Source organism: Periplaneta americana, chromosome 13 (assembly GCF_040183065.1).
Source record: "Periplaneta americana isolate PAMFEO1 chromosome 13, P.americana_PAMFEO1_priV1, whole genome shotgun sequence".
Classification (NCBI taxonomy): Eukaryota; Metazoa; Arthropoda; class Insecta; order Blattodea; family Blattidae; genus Periplaneta; species Periplaneta americana.
This window is the reverse complement of record NC_091129.1, coordinates 141,442,930-141,455,803: the sequence shown is the minus strand read 5'-3', so window position 1 is coordinate 141,455,803 and position 12,874 is coordinate 141,442,930. Positions and strand designations below refer to the sequence as shown.

Sequence of the window (12,874 nt, the reverse complement as noted above, 5' to 3'; positions counted from 1 at the left end):
AGTGGGCGAGTGATTTAAAAATCCATAATGTAGGAAGTTTAAAAATGGCGATCCACACATATCACAGGGTATTTTAAAGAATATTTCATTTTTGAAAATTTAGTCATTTTTCATCAAAAATACCATCCTCTCACCTTAAAATACACATTACATACATAAATAAGTATTCTGCCCATGGGCACTACAATGCACTACAAATCAAGCATTCTCCAGTCTTTCCTATTTTCTGCCTTCATCTTAGTCTCTGCATATGATCCGTATATATTAATGTCGTCTATCATCTGATATCTTCCTCTGCCCTGAACTCTTCTCCCGTTCACCATTCCTTCCAGTGCATCATTCAGAGGGCAGTTTTTTCTTAGCCAGTGACCCAACCAATTCCTTTTTTCTCTTACTGATCAGTTTCAGCATTATTATTTCTTCACCCACTCTTTCCAACACAATATCATTTCTTATTCTGTCTGTCCATTTCACACGTTCCATTCTTCTCCATATCCACATTTCAAATGCTTCTATTCGTTTCTCTTCACTTTGTCGAAACATCCACGTTTCTGCCCCATACAATACCACACTCTCCACAAAGCACTTCACTAGTCTCTTTCTTAGTCTTTTTTCAGAGGTCCACAGAAGATGCTCCTTTTCATATTAAAAGCTTTCTTGGCCAATGCTATCCTCCTTTTGACTTCCTGGCAGCAGCTCATGTTATTGCTTATATTACACCCCAAGTATTTGAAGCTGTCCACTTGCTCTACTGCGTCATTTGGAATTCGCAAGTTTACCTTCTTTATTATTTTTATTCTTCTTCTTTATTTTATTTTATTTTTGTTTTCTTTCATAATACGCATTATGTTTTGTTTAGATGGTCATAGCCATTATTAGGCAAATAATTCATTAAAAACGATGTAATATTTTATCATGTCAGAGTTATTTGTAAATGTAAAAACAAATGTAAAAAGCCTCTCTCAGATAAAAATTTCTCCAATCAAAATCTCTGTAAGCATTATTCTTGTGATGCAGATATACCAGTGTAAATATATTTATTTTAACTCAACGTTTTCCTGAAAACAAGATAAAAAACAAAAATGGAAGCAACAGAAATGAGATTCTTAAGATCAGTTAGGTCGAGTATCACCACTAGAACAAAAGATATTACATACATTAGAAAAAATATGTACAGTAGTGGAAAAACAAACCAGACCGATCCTTGTAGCTGATTTCAGAGCCTTGTTCACTCAGAGCACGATTGACTGGTAAATAAGACTTTCGTGGTTCGAATTCTGCCTGGGAAGGAAACATTTTTTTGTTCCTTATTCTTTTCGATTCCTGGTAAAATTCATGTTCTGGGAATTAATTAAGTAGTAAAATATCGCTGCAATCGAAAAGTTTTGTGAATAACTTTAAATAAGGAACAAAAAAAAAGTTTCCTTCCCAGGCAGGATTCGAACCACGATAGTCATAGTTACCAGTCTATTTTGCTCTGGAGTGATCAAGTCTCTGAAATCAGCTATAAGGGTCGGTCCGGTTTTTTTTTGCCACTACTGTACATAGTATATTTTATAAAAATGGATAAGTCGCACAATACAAAGAAAAGTGGAAAGACTTCTCTAGAGAATAAAATTTTGATATGAAAATTCTATGCTACTTTCTCAAGCTTATTAGTTCTTAATGGAGATTGTCTTTATAATCACTAAAAGTATCCTCAAGGCTACTCAACGTAATAGTACTTAACTGTATTATAAATTTTAATCCGCTTAGTTAGTAAACTTCATAGCAATATGTTAAATAAATAAGGTACAAGAGAAACTCTTTCACAGACTGCATATTATTCTGAAATTGATAGCTCACTCCGTTATTGATTGCTCCATCGAGTTTCTTCTACATCAATTTACAGAAAGTAGTAGAATTGAAGGTTGTTCTGTGCTTTTGTATTCTGAAAAGCCATTGTGCTGCTCAAGACGAAACCTTTAAAGAAATAATTCACCTTTCTTTATCGAACATTCCCAAACTTTCCTTCCACAGTACTTGTTTTCTTATTATAAAAACCGCCTCTAAACACTTTGAAGGGTACGGTTCATGCCTCTAGGCACAGTGTAATATAACGAAATATAAGTTTTTTGTACAGAGAGAATCTCAGATAAGGAAAAGTGATTTCAGCTTCTCTGCAGAAAAATGAGGCAATTAGTAGCGCTTGCTCTGCGTCAGTGAATACTCCAACGGTTCATCTTAAATTTTAGCAGTTCGCAGGCGCCTTTGCAAATATTTGCAAAGAGATAATTAGTTTCGTGTCTGTCCATCCATCCATCTGTCTTGACTTTTTGCATGAAGTAACTAAACTCCAACTTAACAGATTTTCATGCCACTTTGTGCTTAGTGACTGTAACTAAAATAAATTGATAAATTAATTCGCCCATAGTCTTTCTCACCAGCTGACTAACTATGGGATATTATTATATTTCAATTTTATCGCTATTTCCGTTAAAATATCCCTTCTGGCACAATCACTTTAGTCGACATCATTGCTTCTCAGTTTATGTTACCAGTTCTAAAGTCTGTGTGATAAATCTTGTCTCACTGTGAAAAGAGAGAGAAAGGAGATATACCTCATCTGTAATGTTATTGCGATGGGGGGAGTGAAGCGATGCCAGTGGCGGAAGGGACTAGTTGATACATTCTGTAGCGCAAAATAAAGTAACAAAATATCTCTCTTCGTATTGTATAGTTCCGTCACTGAGTTTGTCTTTCAAGAAACTGAGTTCCGGTAGCCTGTACAATAACAAGGTTTTGAAAGGAATACTGAAAATTTACAACCCTCCTATAATCTCGACCCTCATTTGAAGGGACTTGGTTTTATTGCTACTGAGAAAAGTTAAACCTTACCAGGTATAGCATCTCTAACACACTCCATCCCCAGCAGATGCTGTAAGGTTTATGATACGGCTTACAATAGGTTTTCTATAAATACAGGGCTCTTACAAAAGACCTTTCCGGTTTCAAACACCTGTAATTTACGTTCCGTGAATCTGAGATGCGTGAAAATAGCACCAATGAAAAGAGAAACTTGAACAGTTTAGTTGTGGCAGCATTGTTTTCCTAGTTGGTAGAACTGCCTCATAATAGCGCATATAAAAATATTTGTTCATTGTTGAGGCGAAATGGCTGCTATAGAGGACAGAAAAGCTTGATTTTCATGTGAACCAGTAGGTTATTAATGTCCAGCGGCATTACCGAACAAAGTTTGGTGCAGATCCGCCCAGTGTGCCTACAATCCGTAAATGGTACACTTGAGTTTACGGCGAGATTCTTCGCAAGCGGTTCCGATTTCATCCGTACCGACTACAGTTGCTGCAAGCTCTAAAACCAGAGGACAAAGTGCTACGAAGAAATTTCTGCTTACAGTAAGTATGTAGACTTTAATAATTGAAATCGATGATGAATTTATTCGTTGCGTGGTGTTTCATGTCGAAGCTACTTTTCATCTTTCTGGTAAGGTGAATAGACATAACTCAGAATCTGGGGGTCGGAAAATCCCTGGTACTTGACTATAGGTTTGATGTGTGCCGTGTTATCAAGTGGGGACACATTGAACATCTTTAAGGTAAGGAACTAAACTTTTTGATACCATTAAGTACGAGAAAAATTCGTACCGGCACCGGGAATCGAACCCAGGACCTCTCAGCTGTGCGCGCTGAGTGCTCTCTAACCAACTGAGCTATGCCGGGACCCGATTCACGACGCCGGCCGAACTCCTCTCGTAGTATCGTGTTACGGCCCTACTGCCTGCACTTGAGACGATACACGTCATATATGTACAGGAGCGCATATTACATGACCGTAACACGATACTACGAGAGGAGTTCGGCCGGCGTCGTGAATCGGGTCCCGGCATAGCTCAGTTGGTTAGAGAGCACTCAGCGCACACAGCTAAGAGGTCCTGGGTTCGATTCCCGGTGCCGGTACGAATTTTTCTCGTACTTAATGGTATAAAAACAAACTGACTAGTCATACTAGTCGAGCAAAATATAATGAGGTGGGCGAGACCTCATTCATATTTGATACATAAACTTTTTGAGTTTCTCTTTCCATTGGTACTATTTTCATGCACCTCAGATTCACAGAACGTAAATTACATGTGTTCGAAACCGGAAAGGTCTTTTGTAGGAACTCTGTATGACGTTCATTTCTGATGTGCTCACACAACATGTCTGTCTTTTCAGTTCTCGTCTTATTCCTCCCATGAAAACAGATGACTTTATTTCAGAGAAGAGCTAGAATTTTTGTTCCTTGTATATTTTTACATTGCTCATTTTTCTTCAATAGTATTACTCTGCTTACTTTGATTTGTTACGACTTCTGTTTTGTTTTGTATTATCGAATATGACTTAATAGAAATAAATGAAATAAATAAATGAATTTATTTATTTATATTGCTAGTAAGTTTGAAATGAATACAAGTTAATACAATGTAAGATAAACTAGCCCACTCCTGAATGAGTAAGACTCGTACTCAGGAGGGGATTCCAATACAAACAAAAACAAAAAAAAAAAAAAACAACAACAAAACAAATTAAAGCATGAATCCTCTTTGAAACCAGATAACTTCTCGTTAACATAAAAAATAACTTCGAATTCATATTCGTATTTTTCGACCCGCGGAAGAGAGCAACTGCGTGTAAAAGTACTCGTATGCACGAATTCTGTTTTGTGTTGCGTTAACTTCATAAGAACGATCCTGTATAAATTTTCTCTTTACAGTTTTTATAAAACAACTCTGTTCAAGTCCTCCATATAGAGAAAAGGTCAAACCATTTCCAGGAAAAAGAAAACCCTTCCTAAGTTGTTCTCATCCCCTCCCTTTTTACCACCTCTTCACGATCAAGATCCGAACTTCGAGAAGGAGAAGGAAAAAGAGGGGGCTCCATCAGGCAACACGTACAGCCCAGTAACAGCCTTAACTCGATTCTCGATATAACAGACGCTGCCCCAAAACAACTCCACCCTGCACTCTCTTTCTCTTTCTCTCTTTGTTTTAAACCTCTTCCCATTCTCCTCAACGTGGAAAATAAAGAACTCTCTTCTCTAACACAGCCGTCTTGCTGGTTGGGTAAATTCTTACTGCGAAACACAATAATGTCGTCCTCTTCCCACCGTCGCGGCGCGGCGCTGTGCTTCGGGGTCACGGTTCCTTCTAATCCAGAAGGTGAGGCAACCAGATTCTTCCCTCTCTCTCTGGCAACTTACTTTAAAAAGGATTCGGTTAGCGATGACGAGGTTTGGATGCCACTGAAGAAGCTTCCCAAGATTAAGCCTGAATTTGATCAGATCCTAATTTAGTCTGTAGTAAGGATTTTGACTTCTAAAAAGTTGTTCTGTGTTTGAAACCAGTAAGAGAGACCAGTAAAGTGTAACTGCTATAGGAGAATTGAGACAAACGCATTACATCAGATTCTTGTTGTGGTTTGAGGGTGTGAGTTGTTAGAAGCTCCATTCACATATGGGCTGAACTCTAAATGATATCAATTATAAATGTTTCGTATGTGTAAATAAAGCTATTACCAATTTTGAAAAGGTAAAATTAATCTCCTTTAGAGTCACCAAGACTAGAAGGTAGAAATGTGGACTTTTACTTACGAAATATTTTAAACTTTAAAGAGCAGTAGATGAGATGAGATGGACTCTTTAGGATGGATCGAGGAGTGAGTGAATGCGTGGACAGGTGGATGGATGAATCGATAGGCTAATAAGTGGCTGTTAAACCTACAGTATTTGAATGAAAGCTGAATGGAAGATTGGATGGATGGATGGATGGATGAATGGATGAAGCAGTTGATTAATAAAAAGACTTAAAAGATTAGTATATGCATGGAAGGATGGATAGAGAGATATATAAAAGCGTGAATAAATAAATTAATAGATGGATGATTGGAGGAATGGATGGATGAATGAAAAAATGGAGATGGAGATAAAAGGGTGAATAAATGAATGGATGGATGGATGAAGCAGTTGATTAATAAAAAGACTTAAAAGATTAGTATATGCATGGATGGATGGATAGAGAGATATATAAAAGCGTGAATAAATAAATTCATAGATGGATGATTGGAGGAATGGATGGATGAATGAAAAAATGGAGATGGAGATAAAGGGTGAATAAATGGATGGTTGGATGGATGGATGGATGAAGCAGTTGATTAATAAAAAGACTTAAAAGATTAGTATATTCATGGATGGATGGATGGATAGAGAGATATATAAAAGCGTGAATAAATAAATTAATAGATGAATGATTGGAGGAATGGATGGATGAATGAAAAAATGGAGATGGAGATAAAAGGGTGAATAAATGGATGGATGGATGGATGGATGGATGGATGGATGAAGCAGTTGATTAATAAAAAGACTTAAAAGATTAGTATATTCATGGATGGATGGATGGATAGAGAGATATATAAAAGCGTGAATAAATAAATTAATAGATGAATGATTGGAGGAATGGATGGATGAATGAAAAAATGGAGATGGAGATAAAGGGTGAATAAATGGATGGTTGGATGGATGGATGGATTGATTGTTGTATGGTTAGTTGGTTAGATGAATGGATAAATGGATGGATGGTTGAATGGTTAGATGGATGGTTGGATGGATAGATGGTTAGATGAATGGATGGTTGGTTGGTTGGATGGATAGATGGTTAGATGAATGGATGGTTGGTTGGTTGGTTGGTTGGATGGATGATTGATTGGATGGTTAGATGGATGGATGGATGGTTGTTTGGTTGGATAAATGGATGGATGGTTGTACGGTTAGATGGATGGTTGGATGGATAGTGGATGGTTGGTTGGATGGATGATTGGTTGGATAGTTAGATGGATGGATGGATTGTTGGTTTTTAGTTGGTTGGTTTCTTGGTTGGTTGGTTGGTTGGTTGGATGGATGGATGGATGGATATATGGTTAGATGGTTGGTTGGTTGGCTGGTTGGTTGGTTGGTTGGTTGGTTGGTTGGTTGGTTGGTTGGACGAATGAATGAATGACTGAATAGGCATAGAGAAAAAAGGAGATGGTTGAGGAATGAATGAAGATAGAGATAAAATGATGAGTAAATGGATGACTGGATGGATGAAAGGTTGGAACTACGAGGTGTTAGATGAATGGATGGATGGAACTGCGGAGTGTTAGATGGTAAAATGGATGGGATCATACATGAATGGATGTACAGAAGGATGGATAGGCAAGTTAATACGATGTAAGAGATTATGAATGTGAGTACTCATGGATGAATGAGAAACGTATAAACTTACATGGAGGCATACATGGATGGAAGTATGGGTGGGTAGATAACATTACAGAGTATGAAAGAATGAATGATAGATGTCAAAGAACGAGAGGAATGAAATATGGTTAGGAAGGAGTGTGGACAGAATATTAGCAATAGTCTCTACCTGCTTGGATTTCAAGAATTCACTAAGGTGAAATTATGTTAATTTTGTTGAAAAGAAAAATCGATTTTTCGCTTTTAGCATTAAGAAATTGTTTATGGTTCAGAGAACCTCTCCACAGATTTTCACGCTCTGGATTTCCTGGTGTAACTGTTTAACAAAACTTTGTATGAGGATTTTCCTTAAACCACAAGATTTTCTCTTAGCGGTCACAATTTTTTCTGTTTTTGTATTTGACTTTATAAAATATAATTTGTTGTTGGTTCTTGTAGAATAATGTGATAAACGTAAATAGCAAACTATGTTTCAGGGAATTTAAAGGTATGTGGAGCAAATTTCAAGCGAATATATTTTTTTAATTTGTAAGGGTAGTAGTGATTTTTTCAGAATATAAGCTTAATTTAAATTTACAGAGATGTTAATTCATATAATTTTGGGCCAAATGAGATTAAATATTGTACAGAAGGTATTTATATGCAGCATAATACAGGGTGCGTCAGAAAGAACGGATGGATTTCACATGGCAAGAAAATTGTAAAGATTCATCAAATCAAAAATTTATTGTTATCAACATATTCACTAATACATGCAGTTTATTTATGGAAAACAACATTATCCATATGATGTCTTTGGCTTTCAATACAGGCATCGAGGCGTTTTCTGATGTTCGCCATCACTTTCACAGTCATAGCTGGTGCAATTGCCACGATTTCTTCACGAATCGCTGTCTTCAGTTCGTCCAGTGTATGTGATCGATGTTTACAAACTTACGCCTTCAAATGGTCCCAAAGAAAGAAGTCGCAGGGCGCGAGATCTTACCGTAGCCTCGGACAATCTCAGTGCAATAGAATTTCGTCCAGGTGATTTCTTCTTTAATGTTGAACCTGTGATACGAAATTAAGCCACCCACCGCAAAATTGTATTCCGAGTTGGAATCCTAGCGTGACATCCGATGTCGAAATGAGTCCTGAGTGGCGATCACAGACTCTTCATTTTAAAAAAATGTCTCTACGATGAAAGCACGTTGTACACCAGACCAACACCATATTCTCAACTGAAACTGCATTCTATGGCTGACCCAACAGTCGTGGTCCCCCTCACTATATCTCTCTCCTTGTTGCGTATCGATAGTTTGAAATCCATCCGTTCTTTCTGACGCATCCTTTATGTTTACTGATTTTCAAATATCTAGGTAGGTCAAACGATTGAAATAATTTGTAAATTCCACGTAAGTATTAGAGTAGTGATGCTTTCCAGAACTGTTCGATAACTTAATGTTTGTAATCTTAGCTTTAAACGTTTACATTAATGAAAAATACTTCAGTTGTAACCTAAAATCTTCATTTGTGATTATTTTAATGTAGTGGAGTAGAATATTTTTAGATACCCATAAATTTCAGAACGAATAGTCGAAGAGAACGTTTTTCCAAATATTAAACCATAAAATTTGAAGCTGGATTCCAATGTTCAGTTCCGAATCTTGCAAATGCGTCTCTTGCACTGAAGGTGTCAAGCCAAATCCTGACAAACTCTTCTTTTTTCTGTCCACTAGTGTGGAGGGGTTTAATGCAGGTTGAGTTGCGAATGAAATGGGAAATCTAAACAAGCCATGCAAATGCCGCTCCTTGCCGAGCCCTCACTCATCTGATTACACACTCAGTGATTGTGTACATTTTCTGCTACGCCCGTCGCAACACGATTCCACACATCAGATAAAGTTTTCCTGAATGTGGTAGTTGGCTCGACTCTTTCGAGTCAAAGAACTTGACGCTAAGAGCACCGATGTAATAGCAACCCAACCGACCCTCTGTAATGCTGTCTCGCATTTTTTGTGCCTTACTACAGAATTAACGAAGTTGAAATCAACTTCTCCTTTACACATCTGTTACAGACAACTCGTGCTACGTTAAACTGACGACGTGTGAAAAACGTAGTATTCGTTACCGTACGTCATATTATTATTGTTCCTGTAAAACAAAGCAGCTATATGAATTATCTTTGAAGGTTACTCCTTGTTCTTGTAACCATGAAAGAACAAAATCAGATACGTCATATTCCGCGTTAATGAAGAAAGCATGCGCCGCATGGCAAGAGGATGCTTCTTTGCTTCTTCCAACTAATGATAGGTAGGGTAAACTAGGTAGTTATTGACCAATATACGGTGATTGACCGCTTCCTTTTTTCAAGTATATTGTGAATAAACCACGATCGTGATTTCACTTTTTGCTGCATATACCTCTAGTAGCAACCCTTATTTGTGGTTAGTTGTCGCTGTTCATCCCACTGAGTTAGTGTCTGTTGTCTGAGAGGACTGAAATCGATTGGAAATGCAACTGAACCTAAACAAGTGTAAGTAACTAGAGAAATTGCTAAGAATAATGCATCCAATAATTTATTTATTCTGCAAAGGATACATAAATTCTGGTGCTCGTTTTTACACTCACAGTGTGAGAAAAGGTATAAGGTTTCCGTCCACAGAATATTATTTTGTTAAAGTTTTTATATGACATAAAAATACCCCGTGGTCAATCACTATAAAGTGAATGGCCGCAAACTACAGTGATTGGTCGTTCATAAATTATTTGTTATAATAATGACCAATTTGCTCAAATTCTATATATGTTATCGGTTAAATGATGGGGATTTTTACAGGACTGATACTATATTATAATGCCTAAGCCAGGTAAAGTGCATTATACAGGGGAAGCTTTACGAAACGCTACAGAACCTGTCCACAGTGGATTTGATTTAAATGAAGCTGCCAAGAAGTTTGGTGTCCTAAAAGCAACCTTAGCGTCCAGAAGCAAATATCCCGTTGAAGGAAAAGTGTTCTTTGGTCCTCGTCCAGTGCTGGGTGAAGCCATTTGTAATAACATCAGAGAAATGACACACACTTGCTTCTGATAAGGCACAAAAGAGAAAAATGGAAGAAGAGGCAAGAGAAGGAAGGAAGCGAATAAGAAATGAAAGAAAAGACAGCGAGAAGAGTTCTTTTCTTATTTTTTTAACTTGGTTATTTAACGACACTGTATCAACTATGAGGTTATTTAGCGTCGATGGGATTGATGGTAGCGAGATGGTATTTGGCGAGATGAGGCCGAGGATTCGTCATAGATTACCTGAAATTTGCCTTACGGTTGGGCAAAACCTCGGAAAAACCCAACCAGGTAATCAGCCCAAGCTGGAATTGAACCCGCGCCCGAACGAAACTTCGGATCGGCAGGCAAACACCTTTGCCGACAGAGCTACGCCGGTGGCGAATAGTTCTTAATGAGAAAGATCAGAAGAAGAGAAACGAAACAGACAAGAAAAAAGTGAAAATTGTGAAAATGTGTTGTTCAATCACTAATAAATGAGTATTCAATAACTGTGCAGTAGACGGTCAATCACTAATAAGCGTGTGGTCAATAACTGTGCAGTAGACGGTCAATAACTGTAAAAGTGGACTTGTTGTGTTTATTTAATTTATCTTTGCATTAAAATTTTATTTTTTCTTTTGTTTATTGATTTTGATTTGTTTCTGAATCTTCACTTGACCCAATGCCTTTAAAATTCTCTCAATAAGATACCACTGTTTTCCGCTATTTCATTGTTTTATTATTCATTAGCTTAAGTGGTCAATCACTATACAGTTTACCCTATATCGCTGTCGTTTTCAACGAACAATCCACTTGGAATAATAATCCGTTGTGTTTCTGTCAGGGAAATTAGGCAGAGTGGCCTCTTTCGCTTCCATACCATCTTTTTCTAGTTTTCCCAATCTTGTTTTTCTTTGTACCTGGTAGATTATAATTTGTGTCGGTATCAAGCAGCGTAAGCAGATTCCTAGTCTCCATACGATGGCAATAAGGTTAGCGCACTCCAGAAGGAATGCTGACAATAACGGAACAAGAAGCACAGGTGCTAGAAAAAAGGCGAGTGGTGATAAAAAGAGAAACCAAGAGTCAGGAAGTGATAGGGAAGAAAGTAGTGAAAAGATTAAGGGTGCGAGTGTAAGTGGAAATCTAGGATGTGGAAGTGAAAGCGTGGGGGGAAAATAAAAGAGGAATAGAAGAAGAAGAAGAAGAAGGAAATAGAAAGAAAGGCAGAGATAGAAATAAAGCAGAGACAAGCAGTAAAGAAAGGGCAGAACCTGCGACAGCTGAGGATATAGCAATGGTATTAGATATGATTAAAAAATGTGGGGATGTGATCAAAAAGTGCTAGTAAAGGGTAATTGTAATTCTAATGATAGAGAAGTATAGGGGAGAAAGAAAGTGTATAAGCTGATGTGTAGAGAGAAATATAAGTATTTATAGGAAGTGAGAGTATTGTGAAAGGATTAGGTGTAAGTGGAATAGAGAGAAAGTTGAAAGTGAGCGCAAATAGGAATGAGTGAAAAGTGAAAAAGGGTTAAGAGAAATGAACAAGTGACAGCATAAAATTAGTACTGACATTTGAACGTTGGAACAGTAAATGAATATAAGAGAAAGATAGGAGAAAAGGTCAAAGAACAAATAAGGCAAATAATTCAATATGATAATTTGTAGAGAATAAGTGAAATTGAAATCTTAGTGAATAGTAGTTAGAGGAAAAAGGGGGCTTGAAAGGCGTATATAAATTTAGATATATTACGATTAATGATCAAATAGAGAATAGCAAACGAAATGTAGGAGAAATACTGAAAGGGAGATTGAACAAGTAATAAAAAAAAAGGTACATAGTTTAATTGGGAGAATTTGTGTAGACGTGTACTGCAAATATGTGTTACTGTAAGTGTTAATGGTGGCACCGGATACAGAAATGTGAGGTATGCCATTATATGTAAAGAAGTGCTGTGACCAAATATATCAAATATATCAAATTTGTGTCGGAATCTTAAATTTTTCATTCTATTAATATCTTCGATCCAATTTGCTCTGTATTTTTTTTTTAGATTTTCTAACATAGGAGTAACTTTCTACAGTAGTCGGCTGGTCGGCCCTGGCCCTTCGTGGGCTGTCGCGTCACGAATCTTGATTACTCATGGGAAATTTTGTCTAGAGAATATTTCGATAAGAAGATGACAAAAGTGCTGAATATCTCTACCTTCAAATTCTAGTTCACGTCTAAATGTTATCTTGCAAATTGTTATGCTTTTTTGTTTTAATTTGATTCCATTATGACCGCTACGAACAATTGGCGAATGATACCTGGAGAAGATTAAACAAATATATGCATTATTTGTGAATCTGAAAAGGCTTTTGACAGAGCTAATTGAAATAAACAGATGGGGATCCTAAAGAAAATTGGTTTGGATTGGAAGGAGAGAAGGCTGTTCAGTAATCTTTATATGAAAAATGTCAAAGTCAGGATAGAAGAAGAAATATTAGAAGGAAATGAAATAGGGATGGAAGTACATCAAGGATGCCCTTCATCACCTACCGTGTTCAACATCTACTTCAAGGATTTAGTGAAGAA

General features: G+C 37.0%; 1 protein-coding gene across 2 annotated transcripts in view; it reads left to right on the top strand.

The window, feature by feature from the left end:
* LOC138712516 (neurotrimin-like) overlaps positions 1 to 12,874 on the top strand; it is a 1,014,780-nt gene that overhangs the window by 941,955 nt on the left and 59,951 nt on the right. The window lies entirely within an intron of this gene.